The 18,511-nt window shown below is 34.9% G+C and overlaps 1 long non-coding RNA gene across 1 annotated transcript; it reads right to left on the bottom strand.

The window, feature by feature from the left end:
- Positions 1 to 359: 359 nt before the first annotated feature.
- LOC121266867 lies at positions 360 to 17,963 on the bottom strand. Its single transcript, XR_005940930.1, has 3 exons — positions 17,840 to 17,963; positions 16,143 to 16,146; positions 360 to 371 (listed from the first exon to the last, which is right to left on the bottom strand). It is a non-coding gene; the product is annotated as an uncharacterized LOC121266867 (long non-coding RNA).
- Positions 17,964 to 18,511: the final 548 nt, after the last annotated feature.

Raw genomic sequence — 18,511 nt, 5'->3', positions numbered from 1 at the left:
AGGCACAATAGCACTAGGTTCCATAACTGTAATTTGAGATAAATAAAGCATCATTAATATATATCAATATATATTACATGTGTCAATATATATATATATATATATATATATATATATATATATGATCAAGTATCATGCTTCCCAAGAAGCAAGACTTTACAGTTTACAATATAAAAAGATAAGGTTGTAATTCAATACCACAAGCCAGCCGCATATTGTTGTTGTAATAAATTAATAATTCCAATATTATTCAACTACAATAGAAAGGAAGAAGGCATATTAGGGAGCTCCAATATAATTGTTTGCCTGAGCCATTTTCCAGTGGCAACTATACTGATGTTTGTGTTTTGGTAATGCTTTTTCTCTAAACACTCAAACACAGTCAGAGTTTTTTTTAGTAGAATCTGCATTCATAGCTTTACAACAGTATTGTCACTGCAGAATTCCTTGAACTTGTAGTTATTATTGTGTGAATGGATGTGGTTTGGCAGTATTTCAGAGACTTTCCTTTCCAAGGTTTCGTGATGCTCATGATTTTGATAGGAGAAAAAAAAAAGTGGAAGAGGATTAATGTATGAACTTTATAGTTTGAAGCTTCTCCACCAAAGACTACTAAAAAAAGTGGAAGATGATTTCTTTATTTGGGGCTATATTCACCAAACCGTAGCTTGAACTTAAAGGCAGGTTTGTCAATGCCAGCAAAGGCATAATGTGCTTCAGTGTAAATTACATCTAAGCCTTTTGTAAGGAAAAAAATAGTTATGGTATATTTTGTCTTTGATAAACACAGTTACCTACTCACACCTTATTCTTTGAAGTTTGAGAGCCCGTCATGCATATAATAGGTTTTCATGATTTCTACTTACCCAAAAAAGAAAAAATGCTCATGATTCTATTATGGGTAATTCTATCATGGAACAAAGAATTATGCTCCGTACCTTCACATTTACAATAGAACCCTTAAAGGAATTCCTACATGCCAAACAGAACCCTTAAAGGAATTCCAAAGCAACAAACTCAACAACATCCAAAGCAAGTCAAAGTCTACCAACATCTTCAACGAGTGGGGTTTGGCTGCTTTATTTTAAAATCAAAACTTTCAAGTGACTGCTTTATTTTTCAGTGAAAACAAGGATTTTAAGCACGTACCAATCATGTTAAACACTCTTATGGGTTGCAAAGTCAATAATGATTTTTTTCTTTAAGAATCCCCTGTTTTGGTTCTTATTTACTTGCTCAATGAGAGTTTCATTTTAATTTGATAATAGAAAACAAAGGAGCAACGAGTAGGGTTTAAATTTCTAAACATACTCGAATCGACAATCATCACTACAAAGAAAAAAAGTAGGACACCATCAGGAACAACCCCGTATTAGCTGCGAAAAAACTAAGGAGACCAAAAACCAAAATAGATAAATCGGAAACCCATAATACCCAAAAGTTCAACAGCCAAGATAAACCCAAACTCAAGAACTCTAACGGTTCAAATCATCCATATCTTATGTCTGAGAGAGAGATTGAGACACCAAGAGTGAGAACTGAGAGGGCTGAGACTGCATGAGGGTTGAGTGCGAGTTTGTGAGACAGCTGAGTGCAAGTTTGGGAGAGGTTGAGTGAGAGTCATTAAGAGGGTGGGTACGAGTCTGTGAGAGGGCAGAGTGTGAGAGAGAGGGCTAGCGTCTGGAAGAAAATGTGTTTTTGATAAAAGAAAAACGACATCGTTCAGTTATCGGGTACTAACCGATTTAGCCGACTCAATTCGGAATTCAAACGGAAGTCTTCTTCCGTTTCGCACCATTTCGTTTCGGATCGGATAATTCAAAATTCCCGGGTCGGGTGGAGTAAGCGGCTTAAATGTACACCCCTATATGTACGTACGTGTGTTAACGTGACATCATATATCGATCAATCTATCGTCAATACAAATATTGCTCCTAAAAAAATGGTCTTATAGAATGATGATCAGTACCATTTAATTAGCTCCGAAATTGTCAAGCACGTGCGACTTCGCAAACTATGCTATCTTGTCTCATCATATATATATATAATATATATGTATGGGATAAATCATATATATATGTGATTTTTCATGCGATAGATTTTGGAGAAAAGAACCATGAAATTGGTGGAAAAAAATCTTTTTCGATCGATTTCAGTAGTTGGAAGCTCGGGGAATATAATCGGCAAAATAGTGTTTTATTCCACGTGTTAGCCAATTAAAATAGATTTTTTTTTTTTTTTTTTTTTTTTTTTTTTTTTTTTTTTTTTTTCCTGACGAGAGTAGTTGTGGGGAATTTTTATTTTTATATTTATCGTGACAAATATGATAGCATTTAGTTGTAAATCGTGTGAAAAAATTTTCCTACAACAAAAGTTCATGGGAAATGATATTGCCGGCAAAACAAGCTAATTAGTGGGCGAGGCAAACTTCTTAATTAATTTATTATGGAAGCTTATGATTATGGGGCCGATCGAATCGAATAATAAGAAAGTGTCCATCAGAACGAAAGAAAAGCCATCCAACAAGTTATTTTTTCATCTTCACTTCAACCAAAAAGAAAATGAAACACAAAAACTTAATTACTTGCTCGTCCTACGTACCAAATTAAAATAAAGGAATTTTAAGATTAATTTTTTTTTCAAATAAGTTGGACACGACGTACACGAATGAAATAACTTGTTTCTGCATCATGAATGACGCAGAATCAATTAATTTGCTGAAAAACAACCATTGAAGTGTTCAATACTACTCTTTCTCCGTATATATCTCTCTTAAATCTCTCTTTTGAGAAAAAGTTTCCATTGACAAATGAGACGAGTTGAAATAGTTTATGAATTGTAATGAGATTTATGAATTGAAATTTGTGAATAATAATGAAATTAGTTGAGATGATATCTCAATCCAAATCGACTGTCTAAAATCTTTTCAATATTGGTGAATTAACATGAATAAACTGTGAATTAATTTTAAATATTTTCTCTAAATATTTAAAGTTAATTTTCTGATATTTGTGAGTTGAAATATTTTCCGATATTGTTAATTTTCTCTAAACATTACAGGAAAAAAGATTTTTTTTAGCACTCAAAATCGTCGTAAATAACCTAACTGCATTTGATCAATTCTAGCGATTTTATAATCGTTGCTCTGTCGACGAAATAAATATGCCATTTCTGAATTACTGTAGCGACAAGCAAAAATCGCTGAGAAAGCCACTTTTTAGTGGTCATTTTTTTTCGTCGGAAAAGCACTAAAAAACCGTCGGAAGAGGTGGTATCCGTTTGCCCCAAAATCATTGGGAAAAAGCAAAGGCAACAATAAAAATCGTCGGAGATACTCCATAAATCGCCGCAAATGGTTTTCTTTTTCCCAACGATATTAAGATCTTATCAGTATTATTACAATTTACGGCGATATTTATTGCCGCAAATACTAAAAAAATCGCTACAAATATTGCCAACCTTTTTCAACGATCTTAATTTTCGTTGCGGTTGAATGTATTCCCAACGGACATTAAATCGCCGCAAAAACTAGCATGCCACCGCAAAAAATTAATCGTGGTGAGTTTTTTGGTTGTTGGTATATTATGTTCAAGGTAGTCACGCATATATTCAGCACATATAAATCGCCAGAATAGAATTATTTTTTTTGATTACTAATCACCGCTAATATTGTCTTCCAGTACATTTGCTTTTTCCCAGCGAGTTCGAATTTCGCCGCAAAGCAGCTTTGTTTCATTTTTTTTCCTTCACCCTTTTGGCTGGACTTCATTGTCCCACTTCTATACAAATTTTAATGTTTATCTTAGTAACACATAATTTATCTTATCTCAGAGCCATAAGATAAATTATGTGTTAATAAAATAAACTGTACTTTAGAAATAGGAAACATTTTCATCTAATTTAATAAATCGAAGACATTCATTCATCCAAAGTTAGTTACATAGAATTCACATTAATGTAGTTATGGACTATAACACTAGGGTGGACCAATTGGAATCCAAAACCTACAACACAGTACTAAATATTAAGAACACATTATGCTTCTAAACATCATCTGAAAATGTGTACATTCATTCAATATTTATCAATTGTCCTGCTCCTCTATCTTTAAAAATTATCTCTATTTCAATATGCACATGGGCATCAGGGGTGGGTAAACAGCTTCAACAAGACTGCATCAATGCCCTTATAGAAAATTGAAGCATATTTGATATTTCAATCTCTCCAACTCCAATCTAGCTAGCAATGATACACAAAAGACAAAAAAAACCGTTATAACAAAATAAACTTCACTACTGTACATTGCTATAAAAATATTTCAGTGCAACGATCTTAACTTTTCACAAGCAGAAAATTTTGACCAAGTTCATCCAGGAGGCTATGATTCTAGTACTCTACCCCACCCTTTTACAGTACTAGATACATAAAAACTAGCAGGGAGACTTGCATGCATGTATATAACATTTACATAATTAAAGAGCGAGGGCGCTAGCTAGCTATCTAGGTGCCCCTACGAATCATCACTACAAATATATATAGTTATATAACCCAGGTGATCGCATGAATATTGGAATTACTAATTATAGAATAAAGCAGTTAAAGCATATTATTAGCTGATCAAATAGTGAAAATGGTATTCATGTATATATGCAAATTAATGAATGTGCAGCATGCAGTTTCAGCTTTAATTAATTAACAAAAATGCTGCTTGTACACGGGAGGGGCACCCCCGCGTACCCGGGAGTCCACGTGGAATTATTAAAATGGTGCAGTTTCATTTTAATAATCACACGTGCTCGTTCAAATGGACAAGACACTCGAAACGACGAAGCCGTTTCAAACCCGAAGATGACCTCCCCTTAGTTTCAGTTCAGCCACGAAGACCATGGAATCCCGCACGGAACATGGGAACCTTCCCAAGCAAGCAACGAAGACGACGATTCACGGAGGGTGGTCATCTTCTTCAGCTCAGTTGAGCGACGTCCCCACCGACGTGCAGGAAGACGATACACAAAGGGAGGTACTCTCTTTGTCATCTTGATTGTATCTATCGATTCGCATGACCACAACCGAATCTCCCATTGGGTTTCTTTATTGAATAGATGATTTCGATTTTTCCAAAATCACCAAATCGGCAGATTACACATGATTCTTGAATAAGTGAAAACCCTAACCCTAACCCGAACCCTAACCCTAACCCTAACCCTAACCCTTTCCCTAACCCGAACCCTAACCCTAACCATAATGGGAGATCTCGAAATTCATGTGGATTTCGAAATAGCACTTGATTTAGACTCAAAATTGCAAATTATTTTGAAATACTTGTAGATTCGAAACCCTAGCCCTAATCGATAAGAAAAATATAAATACTCTGTTTTTTTTTCGTTTATCAATTATTGATTGTTCATTTACCGTGGTTGTTTCTTTGTCTCCTTCAGTTTGAGTAGCAGTAGGCACGATTGATCTAAAAAAAAAAAAAAAACTAAAATGAAGGCATTTTCACTTAGGTATGATCTTTATTTTGGTAGGAAAATCAAAAAGGAAAAAAATGTGCTGGATCCCAAAAACATTGAAAGTATTGGGGGATTGAAAAAGGAGTAGGTGAAGGATTGTGTGTGCTGTTTCTGGATGATAAGTAATAGATGTACGAGCAGAATTTTTCTGTCTCCTTCATCTGTTCTTAGATTGAGACTTTTATCTTGACTAATCATTTCTTTATTTGTACATGTGTTACAATGTTACTAGGATTGTTTTTCTGGATGATAAGTAATAGATGTTATGTCATATCTTTATTATGGTTTTAAATTATACATCAGCTTTTCAAACTTAGATTGAGGAGTATCAAGGAAGAATTTAATTCCGTCATCTGATCTTAGTTGTGTTTTATCTTGACTATATAATTTCTTTTGCAAGACATGTGTTACAATGTTACTAGGATGGGTTTGTGTGCTGTTTTCATAAGCATTGTGTGATTGATATTCATAAGCATCATGTCTCAGATTTTGAAACTAGGTTTGTCTCGTCTCACATATAGGAGCAAATGATACCAAATTAAATCTAGGTTTTGGTGGTTAAGGAATCTAGGTTATGATGGGAAGAGGAAGACTTTAATTATTTGTAAGGTCCAACATGTAGAATATCTTATTAAATGTTTGGAGAGTAAGATTTGTTTAGTTTAAATGTGTGGAGACTTTAAATTGTCTTGATAGTTGATAGTCTTTTAAAGAAGATGCTGAAAGTTTAGTTTTGTTCTTGATTGTTCATTTTCCTTTTGTTTCTTATTCACCTTAAGTTTAAGAATATCTCATCATCCACAACGGACTCTTCTTCATCTTCTGGTAAACGAAGTCTGGGTCAACTATTATGCTTCTGTGAAATTGAAGCCCAACTAAGATACTTATCTACTACAAGAAATCCAGAGCGACCCTTCTTAGGGTGTCCTAACTACAACACAAAGGTAACTACATTCATGTTTAATAAAAAATTTAAATATTATGTGCATCTAACATGTTTCTAAAATATGTTTAAAATAATTAGGGATTACCATATTGTAAGTATTTCAAGTGGGTAGAGGAGGATCAATACAGAAAGTCCGATCTAAGAGAAACTCACAATGAACTGTTAAGAGCCAAGAAAGAGTTGGAGAAGATACTTGATGATATCGAAAAGAGCAAGATTGATCTCCGTAGGAGAGCGGATGACATCGAGATGAGAGAGATGGCACTATCCAATAGAAATGAAAAGGTTGTGAAGAAGGAGTTGGCGCTTATTGTACGCGAAGCTGAAATCAGACACTCACGCACACTACTCCGGGTGTATTGAGCTGCCGCATTTGTTGTAGCATGTTACTTGTCTTGTAAATAAGTGATAAACTTACAAATAGTGTTAGCAGTTAGTTGCTATGTATATTTAAGTTGTTTATATGTTGGTTGGTGATGTTAGAACTTAGTCTAATTGTATAGTCTAATTGCATTTTTTTTTTATGTTAATGACTTGTGGAGTATTTTAGTCTGATTGTATATAGTGTATATTTAATTTGTGCTTATTTATTTTTTGGATAATTGGACAAAGTTGAATGCTGCACACAAAAGGGATGAGCCAACCAAATAACACTCCAGTCACAAATAAATTGCCCCGCAAACTGAGTGGTCCAATTGCAGCGTATAGTCACAATAATATGTCCAATTCCATATGTGACTAATACCCAAACTGAGTGGCCTCTTCAGAGTCCTGCGCCCAAATTATTAATTAGAGTAATAGCTTGCAAATCACTTATGTAAGATGAAACAATACATAATAGAAATAGAAAATCTTACGACTGGTTTGAAGCTGTAAAAAAATGAGAAAGTAGGCAATTCTCTTAGAGAACTTATTGACAACTAGATCAGAATGAATGGTGGTATCTGGTTCCCACGGGATTGCCGTAGCTTTGGCTTAGATAGGTACTAAAACTGCATACCAGTAGGTACTAAAATAATCAATCCAGTAAATAATTCAACCATGCGCATTCTTGGAAGAAAAACTATCATAACAAATCAAAATAATGTTATGATTTGTTCCAACTACACAAAAAACCATTGCCAACAATCTTGTATCTTTTGTCAAGATTTCCAAAAAAATTACATTTACAACTTACAAAAAAACAACCAACATAAGATCTTACATGCCATATCACCACTAAGTAGAACATGATAAACTTACAAAAATCACTAATGTTTCTACCAAGAAACAAAAAATGACTAATCCATCATATCATTTCAGCTCTTGAAAATCCTTCACCAATGTTTCTACCAATAAACCCCAATGTTTCCTGCATGTGAAGTAAGATAAAAATAAAGGAATTAATATAATTGATATAGATATTCCCAATGTAATTGATATAAATATTAGCATAGTACGAAAGTCGATACTAAAATCATTCTATAACCTGGTCTAAAGTTCTATTTCAAATCTTTCAAAGATCCCTTAGACAAACAAGAGCAGACTGCTAAAGGTCCACCTTCTTCTTCACTTTGATTACACGAAATAAGCTAAAAAACGAAAGAAAAGAAGCTAGTGCCTGATTACATAAGCCAGAGGTGCTTGAGATAGGTGAAAAGAAGGAAGTACAGTGCAAAATATTTGATGAAGTTATCAAAATTCTAACGTTACCCGCCAAAACTCATCTCTATTTCAGACTTTCAGTACAAGGAGTCTACCATGGTCAGTGCTGTGAGATTTGTGGAACTAACCATGAGTTTTCATGTGAGTAGTACTGCAACTACTGCCACTAAAACTGCCACCAGTAGAGCTATTGTCATCTACCAAGTTTGATCCCGCTGACAACCCCCACAATAATGTACCCCGACACAATAAAAAGAAATAATAAAGAAATGAATGTATCAAAACAGATCATTTATTAACTTGACTCTCTAGTACGATAACAAAACAGATTCCATATGAGGTTGTAACACGGATCATTTATTACTTTATCTATATCCTTCGCTTGTAGTACCTGGAATTAGTTCCTTGGGCTCGCCAACCACGATTGAACCAATTGTGAATCATCCAATCCAAGTTGTCTAGGTTGTGATCCATCCAACCCAAATTGAACCTATAAGGATTAATTTGCATAGATTAGAATAATGTCAATATTACTATTGACATATGAAAAGTTAAGAAATATTACAATTTCTTGACTCCCACCCACTGTTTGTCCAATCTGGGTTCCATCAATGATAACAGCTGATTTGTCTTGAACAAGCTGGATTTCCAAAAAAAAAAAAAAACATGAAAATCAAATAAAAACATAAATATAACATTTCAAGTATAAATATAACAAAAGTAATATAATTGCACATAACCAACATTGGAAATATCTAACACTGATGGGCCAAATAAATTCCTGCATGTGTCTGGCACTGGTGTATCTCCTCCATCTCTCTAATAAACAAGTAGCATTGGCAAGAACGTAAGTTTTTGCATGTAATAAAAAATCCCTAGCCTTACAAATATATTTTTAAAGCTAAAATAATATTCACCTGTTTACGTTTCTGGTTTACTGGTGCTTTCTTTGTCTTTCCTTTAAGTTTCCGCATCTCTTTCTCCATCTTGGATGCTCTCCGAAGAGATGAGGGTCTACCTTTCCCTCTGACAACCAATGGACTGAGTACTTGTTTTGAACTACCCACAGTGAGTGTGTCATTTTGAGTACAACCAACATTAGAACCAGTGAGGGTAATTGATGGAGGTTCTTGATTCTCACTATATAATTCAATCATTGCATGTAACTTATGTGTTGCATCCTCAGTATGTTTTTTTGAACCCGCTGCATAAGTAATCATTTGATAACAGACTTTTAATAGACTAGAATATCTGCAAGCATCTGGCCGCTGATCCCCTGCATCATAGCTGCTATCGATTAACGTGTATCTCCTTTTGATATCCTTTCTCCATCGGTCTAAAATATACTTCTCTGGCAGGGATTTTCTCCCATTACACTTAAATACAGCGAGAATGTGCCGACATAGTATACCCCTCATCTGAAATTAACCACATGAACACTTAACATCTGCATCTTCCTCATTGAAGTCCACAGAAAACGTAACCAACTTACTGAACTCTTCCACACGAACTTCGTCCTCTACCAGATAGGTCTTTACTGCACCATCCCTCTTAAGTAACTCTGGATCCAAATCGATAATACCGGTAAGTTGCATCTGAACTTCCCTAAATTTAGCATTTGTGTACAACTCTTGAAATCTCTTTTCGATAGGAGATCTAGATATGCAAGGAATGGTAACGCTAAATGAGTGGAAGTCTGCATTATTTTCACTCTCAATTTTTGTTTTCAACGCACTATCAAACTGATCGACAAACTCTTTCAAGTTTGTCTTAGCATGAACGTAACCATCGAAAAAAGCATTCATGCTCTCATTGCGCTGCGTTGTACTCATCCCAGCCCAAAAACAGTCTTTCAAGAAAGCCGGCACCCAATACTCACGCTCAGTGTATAAACTTTTCAGCCAGACATTATCATGCAAGTGGTAAGTATCGATTAACTCATCCCAAGATTTCTCAAACTCGTCAATAGTATGCGTGTCATACACACATTTCATCAATGCATTCTTCATCCCACTTTTGTACGAAGCATAGGAGGACAGCTTCTCGGGCACTTTTTTCAGTATATGCCACAAACAAAGTCGATGTCGGCTTTCAGGAAAAACAATAGCTATTGCATTTTTCATCGCTCTGTCTTGATCGGTGATAATAGCTTTTGGAGCGATACCATCCATACACTTCAACCACGTCTGGAATAACCAGACAAAAGTCTCTGTATCCTCACTGAAAATCAACCCTGCTCCCAACAGAATTGATTGCCCATGGTGGTTTACACCAACAAATGGTGCAAAGGGCATCCCATACCTATTCGTCAGGTATGTAGTGTCGAATGTCACCACATCACCGAAGTATTGGTAGGCTGCCCTACTACGAGGGTCTGCTCAGAAGACATTCCTTAACCTCCCCTCATCATCCCAATCCATCAGTGCAAAGAAACCAGGATTTTTGTACTGCATCCTACAAAAATACTCTTGAAGCGCTCCTGCACCACCTTTACCAAGCCTTAGATGTCTTGCCTTGTCGATATAATTACGACAATCCTTTTCTAAAAATGGGAGGTTCTCGAATCCACCAGCGCCAACAACGAGAGATCCGAAACTCTTATTCATTCGAATACCAGCCATGTCGTTTATATCTAGGACTCTTTTTACAGAGTCACTCACTTCTCTATTACATCGAAAGAAGTGAGCCTTATTTGGACTAAGGTCATGGTTATGGGTATTATTCATTGTTGTCAACGGAAATTTCTATCAACTTTTAAGGCATTAATCTTTGCCTTACATTCTGTCTTTCCTGTTGGACGTGGTCTAGCGACATTCAATGTCCTATTCCGAGCCTTCCCACCACGGGCACAACCAAGAGTGACATATCGGACAGTTCCATCATCTCCTTTATCAGTCTTATCATTACCCCAAACCCGCTTTTCTTACCATACTGCTTATAATAGACCATTAATTCTTCAAAAGTATTAAACTCCATTCTCGAACTTGGCTCTTGAATCGGATCACCACAACTTCATCCGACAAATGTGGTGTCCCGGCAATCTCATCCTCAGTTTCTTCTGAATTTAGTCTATCTTCTTTGCTTTCTTCAACTCTTTCAGAGGTACATGGAATATCAGTTTCTCTACATTTAGGTGGTTCCTCTATATCAACTCTTTCACTCGTGGCGGAATATGTAGTCATGAGAGGAGTCGGGTCACTAACATTCTGCCATGTGAAATTGACAAATCAATGACATTAAACTAAAAAAAAGGGCCAACTTATACAAACAAAAAAACAATAAGCCAATTTAATCACCACTTGAATGTTTCTTGGATCTTGCCCGCCATCAGGATATGGCGGAAAAGGCATTGCCCACGCAGGAAGTGGTCCGTAGTAATCGGGACTGGTGTAATCTACAAAGTACCGGTTACTTGATGGTATATCCTAACATAATTACACAAGTTATTTATGTATTTTGAAAATAAATATCAACTCAACACAGAAATAAAGCAACATTGAAAAAAATATAACATACAGCGGTTGGGGGATTTGAGCTAGATGGTATTTGAGGAGATGAGTATTCTTCCCATTTTCCCATGCCGAGAAGAGATGAACTGCATAATTCCACAATCAATTACTTCATAAAAAAAATACTTAGCCACAAAACTGCAAAGTTTTATCTTCTCATTGTCATTATGACTTGCATATATGCAGAATAGAACAAATAAAATTTCAAATTTCCGCATGCTAAGTTGGACCATCTAGACAGCTAAGCTTGTCATTATTTGCAAGTAAGAGTTTTACTCACTTATTGATGATTTCATTGGAGAAAATCAAAAGGGTCAGGCCCAAATCATTCTCTCACATACGAAAGGCACCTTGGTAGTATCAATCTCACACGCAGAGTATCTTTTGTGTGATTTTCTGGTATTTAACTGCGCATACTTCCCTGCACTTCTACTCGGGAGTGAATACAAATTGAACTTGGAACTCTTAACCGGACCTCGGTTAGGGAAGGTAACTCTTGTAGTCCTAGTCCCACTTAAGAATTCTCATAATCCTTTTTAGTATGAAATAATGCAAATACATCCATTCTCTAAGATTTTCTTAAAAATAAAAAATAAAAAAAGGATTTTGCAAGAGGAGAAAGCAAATTGCAATTAGGCTTGTATTCTTGTCCATTGTGGTCAAATATAGAAATATTTAGAGGATTGCATTAATGTAGTCTAATACTAAAGTTAGCGACATTCAATGTCTTATTAGGAATTTGCCCAAACAATATATGCTAATAACAAATTTTCACTGTGCATAAGAAGGTAATTACAGTAGAGGTGTGCATTATGACTTGCATGCATAAGAGGTGTGCCATGTTTTTGGGTGAGTGTTGCAAGTGTTAGGGCATGGGCTCGAGTCTTGTGATGATTAAGCTTCAATCATGTGAAATTGACATATTTTCCATCCAACCAATCAAAAACAATTGAGATATTTTTCTGATTATTGAATTAGATAATTAAAAATGATTTCTTTTAACAATCCCAAAAGCAAACATGTATTAGCAATTCTTACAAAACCATATTGCAAATTAAAGCTTCAAAATACAGGTCCCTTGAAATACTCCACTCTTGCAAATTCTACCATATTTCATCAACGTGGCCAAGCTGGCCAATACAATATGAGCTAAGGACCAATAATCATGTTCCGGACAAAAGGAAGAAGTTAATGGTTGTGCGTCCATAAGCGTGGCATAACAACAAACACATCTACTACAAAAAAACAATGAATATGAAAACCACCAATAGGAATGTGACAACATAATTTATAACAAAGAAAACATTACATTCAATCTCCGTAGGTGTTCTATTTATTTATGTTCTATTTATTTATGATAAAGAAGAAAGAAGAAGATCAGCTGCTATTCAGACTAGCATTTCTTGAGACAGAGCAAGCTGATATCCACTGTGCATCATTGGGTCTCTTTTCTTCAGACACCCAAGAGGAATACCAGTACTAGTAGACGGTGATGGAGCCGGTGATGCCAAAGATGAAGAAAAAAAAAATTAAACCATAAACTAGAGGCACCTTCACGACGAAGAAGACGAACCTGCTTTTCTTTTTCTCAGAGCCCAAAATGGTTTCTAGGTCCGACGGCACTCACTTGAACGCGATGAAGATCGACGAACGGATTTTCCCTTTCAGCGCAAAATGGTTTCGGAACAATCTGGAGAACGATGAACCCACAGCATTTGGCTCGGCAAAAATGGTTTCTGAAATCAAAATGGCACTCTGAAACGAGGCCTTTCCGCCCTTTTCTTTTTTTTTTTTTTTTTTTTAATATAATAATCGCTGACGTGGCGTTAGCCACGTCAGCGATTCCGCTACGGGTACCCGAAGACGGGTACCTGTAGCAGAACTGATTAATTAATTATCTAATTGTCAGGATTTTTTGTGAATAATTGACAACAAGGTTGGGTCACATGCATGATCATGAGTTGAAAAAGGTGTACATATATATAATAATACTGATCATCGGCTAATTTCTAATTACTTTGATTTAAGTACTAGACTTAAAAGTCTTCTAATCAGAAATACTTTTGCGTTACTAAGAAGATTAAACTGATCCCTTTGAATTCAGAGCCATCAGAGCTGCAAAAAATTATGGCATCTATGTCCGAGTTAAACCCAGATTTGGACATCCCGCAGGCCAGAATTTCTAAGACGGGATGGTTCTTAATCACCTAATTTGTGGAGCACCACAACTACAAATTGGATAATGGTTCAAAGGATGACCCAACAAAAAAAATGTCCATACACAATGGATACACTTGGCTTCGCAGCCAAATATGACACATTCGTGTAGTGATAGTACATGACACATTTACATCAACCTTTACACTATATGCATGTGTTTTAATCTGTAAATGGTATTAGAAAGCAATTGAGGGGATTTCAATTATACTCACAATCAAGGAAATAAACGCCTCAAACATTATACACAAACATTATACATAGAACTTCAAAAAATTCTAATTCTTGTTGAGATTTTTTTCATGCACAATCATGTCATGTGCCTAATCTCTCTTTTATTTGAGGCCTTTAAATTCGTATAGTCATATTTATCTATAAATGTTTATATAAATATGGGAGAAATTTATAAATAGAAATTGCTTAGGAAGTCAAATGATTATAGCCTTTTATTGCCCCACAATGACTTGCTTCTTTGCCTCTTCCTTTCCCTATCTTTGCCCTTTTCCTTTTTGTCTTCGTCTTCTCCTCATCTTCCTCTGGTTCCTTGTCTTATTTCTCTTTCTCATCCTCCTCCTCCCTCCTTCTCTTCTTGTATTTCATCTTTCTCTTTTCGTACTTCATTTTTTTTAAAGGGCGGAACAACCTCATTTAAGATCTTCTTTCGGTGCAATACAAGTATGGATTTATTATTTCCAATATGCATTAATGATCTTTTAATGTTGGCATCAAACAACGCATTCTTATTTTTTAATCAAATCTTTTGATGGCTCATATCAGTAATGTACAGTAAACAAATGATGATACAAAAAAAAAAAAAAAAAAAAAAACTTAGACAAAACGAAATATTTGACCATGAACAATCTTTAAAACTACAAGTCACCACCATGGTTCCACAACATCACCACCGCAACAAGCAATACCCAATATCAAAGTATACCACTATGGCCACACCATTACCATAACTAATAATATTAATAGTTTCAAAATCAACACCAACACTATAAATAATATTTAAAGCTATAAATCTAATTAAAGCTAATACTGAAGGCGACGAATCCAACACCAACATATCGAATTCATGTAATGTTTACTCCGCTTGGATGATACAACTGTGGATTAGCATGGTCTAGTAGAATTTCAGTTTCTTAGTTGTCATACAATATGAGTACAATGAATTAGAGATTATAATGTAATACTTTATGGAGTGAGCTGTGGGTTTAAAGGGTTCTCCATTATCAGAAACAAGTAATTAGAGTGGAGATTGCCAAAAGTGTGAAACTCTCTCGTTGAAGATCTTTTAGTACTATTAAGGTATGATATTCTTTATTAAGGTAAAATTGCCAAAAGTCTAAAACTCTCTCGTCCAAGATCTTTCGGTACAAGGTTCTTTATTACGCTAGGTTTTAATAATATTCTTTTGATAGGTTTTCTTTCTATATTCTTATTTGGTGTGATGTAGACAATGATAGTTGTTTTCGTGTTCATTATTTTTTACTTAACTCTTATGATGACTCTCACTGGTACTTAGATATTTATTTTGGAGTACGCAATTTGCATTATCGTTCATCCCTAATATAATACTATGATTGAGGTGAATTTATCTATACATATTTATATAAATATTGCACATATCTTTGAATAGAAATAATTTAGGAGGTCAATGGTTATAGCCTTCTCTTCCTCCACAAATTACTCGCTTCTTCACATCCTCCTCCTTCTCTTCACCCTTTTCCCTTTTCTTCCTGCTTAATTCTTTGCCTTTCTTCTTCCACTCTTTCTTGCCCCCCTCTTCCTCTTCCTTTTCCTCTTTCTCTTATTCTTATTCTTATTCTTATTATTCTTCTTCTTCCTCTTCCTCTTCCTCTTCTTCTTCTTCTTCTTCTTTCTCATTTCTTTGTTGAAAGGATGGAACAATCCCGTTCAAGATCTTCTTTTGGCGCAATACATGTATAGATTTATTTATTTCATTATGCTTTAACGATCATTTAATGTTGATTTCAAACAACGCGTTCTTATTTTTTAGTCAAATCTTTTGATGGCTCAGATTAGCAATGTACACAAAACCAACTATGATATAAAAAATAGAAAAAGAAAACATAGACAAAACGAATACTAGCAATTGACAATCATGAACATTCAAAACATGGTTTCATAGCATCATCACCACTACAAACAATACCTAATATCAAAGTACACCACTATGGTCACACCACTATCACAACAAATAATATTAATATTTTCAAAATCAACGCTAGCAACATAAATAATATTTAAAGCTAGAAATATATTTAAACTCTACTATTAAAGTATGACGAATCTAAGACCACGTGCAAATCTACTAAAGCTTATTCTCTCGATATGTATTTAAGGTGACTTCAACACCACCTGCCCATAATATTAAACTCACATAATGTTTACTCCACTTGGATGTAAAACTGTGGATTAGCATGGTCTAGTAGAGTTTTAGTTTTTTAATCGTCACAGAATATGATTATACAATGAATTAACGGTTGGAATGTAATATTTATTGAGCGGGCTATGGATTTATTGGGTTTTCCACTGTTCAAAAAGAAGACTTAGAGTGGAGAATTCCAAAATTATAAAACTCTCTCGTTGAAGATCTTTGAGTGTAATCAAGGTATGATATTCCTTATTACACTATATTTTAAAAATATTTCTTATACTAATGTCATATAGATTATGCTAGTTGTTTTATAGCATTTACCGTCGGAAGAGAATACTTAGACTGGAGATTGCCAAGAATCTAAAACTTTTTTGTTGAAGATATTTCTGTGCAATCAAGGTATGAGTTTCTTTATTACGTAATATTTTAGTAATATTTTTTTGATAGGTTCTTTTTCTCTATATTATTATATTGGTGTGATATATAAACAACTAGCATAGTCTATATGATATAAATATTAAAATATTATTAAAATATAGCGAATTATATAGACTATGCTAGTTGTTTTCGTGTTTTCACTTTTTCACTCAACTCTTATGATGGCTTTGACTAGTGTTTAGGTTTTATTTTGGAGTACGCAATTTACGTTAATCCTCATGCAGAATATAATACTATGATTGAGGTGAATTTATCTATAAACATTTATATAAATATGGCACATATTTATGAATAGAAATAGCTTACGAGGTCAATGGCTAAAACCTTTTATTAATCCACAACGACACGCTTCTTCACCTCCTCCTCACCCTTTTCTCTTTGTTCCTTTTCGTCCTCGTCTTTCTCTTCTTCTCATATTCCTCTTCTTTCTTGCCTTCCTCTTTCTCGTCCTCCTCTTCCTCTTCCTCTTCCTCTTCCTCTTCCTCTTATTCATATTCGAATTCTTCTTATTCTTCCATTTTCCTCTTTTTCTAGTTCTTTTTTTGGTGCAATACATGTATAGATTTATTTATTCCTTTATGCTTTAATGATCATTGATTCTTGATATCAAACATCGTTCTTATTTTTTAATCAAATCTTTTGATGGCTCAAATTAGAAATATTACACCAAACAAACTATGATATAAAAGTAGAAGAACAACATAGATAAAAAAAAAAACACAAATCCACAACCATGAACAATAGTGAAACAACAAACTCACCGCCAAGGTTCCATAGCATCACCACCAACACAAACAATACCGAATATAAAAGTACATCACTATAGTCACACCTCCACCACAACAAATAATATTTAGTTTCAAAATCAACGCCGACACCATAAATAATATTTAAAGTTAGAAATCTATTTAATAAAACTCTACTATTGAATTATGACAAATCCAACACCACCTAACCAGCATAACCAGGAAATCTACTAATGTATTTAAGGCGACTTCAACACCTCTTGCCCAGTTTACTCAACTTGGATAATACAACTGTGGATTGGCATGGTCTAGTAGAGTCCTTATGTCGGGGAACCTCTCTAAGGCAGGGCTCTTCGTATCCACCCCGCAGAGTAAACCTCGGTCCCGTGTATCGTACCCTCGAAAGTTTACTTACACGAAACTGGTTAATTTGCTTGACTTTTCACTAAAGGGTGTGACCCCAAAGGATTGTTTGCACCCATAAGGTGTTGAACCTTGGACCTTGAAGAGAGTGATACCCTAAGACCAAGGCCTTCACCACTTGGGCCAACTGCTTGGGGTTAGTAGAGTTTTAGTTTCTTTTGTACAAGGAAGAAGGCAAGGAAGCAGAGGAAGACAGGGAGAAAAGGAAGATAAGGAAGCAGAGGAAGACAAGGAGAAAAGGAAGACAAGGAAGAAAGGGAAAAGTGTGAAGAGAAGGAGGTAAAGAAGTGAGTTGTTGTGGGTCAATAAAAGGCAATTGACCTTAAGCTATTTCTATTTAAAAATATGTGCTATATTTATATAAATATTTATAGACAAACTCACCTCAATCATAGTATTATTTTCTGCATTTGCGATAATGCAAATTGCATACTCCAAAATAGCTAAGCACTAGTGAGAATCGTTGAGTGAAAAAGTAAAGAACACAAGAACAACTAGCATAGTCAATATCACACCAATATATGAACATAGAATAAAAACTAGCAAAATAATATTATTAAAATGTAGCGTAATAAAGAAACCCATACCTTGGTTGCACCGAAAGATCTTGGACGAGAGAATTTTAGACTTCTGGCAATCTCCATTCTAGGTATTCTTTTTCGACGATAAAG

Source organism: Juglans microcarpa x Juglans regia, chromosome 1D (assembly GCF_004785595.1).
Source record: "Juglans microcarpa x Juglans regia isolate MS1-56 chromosome 1D, Jm3101_v1.0, whole genome shotgun sequence".
Classification (NCBI taxonomy): domain Eukaryota; kingdom Viridiplantae; phylum Streptophyta; class Magnoliopsida; order Fagales; family Juglandaceae; genus Juglans; species Juglans microcarpa x Juglans regia.
This window is presented reverse-complemented; position numbering and strand designations above follow the sequence as displayed.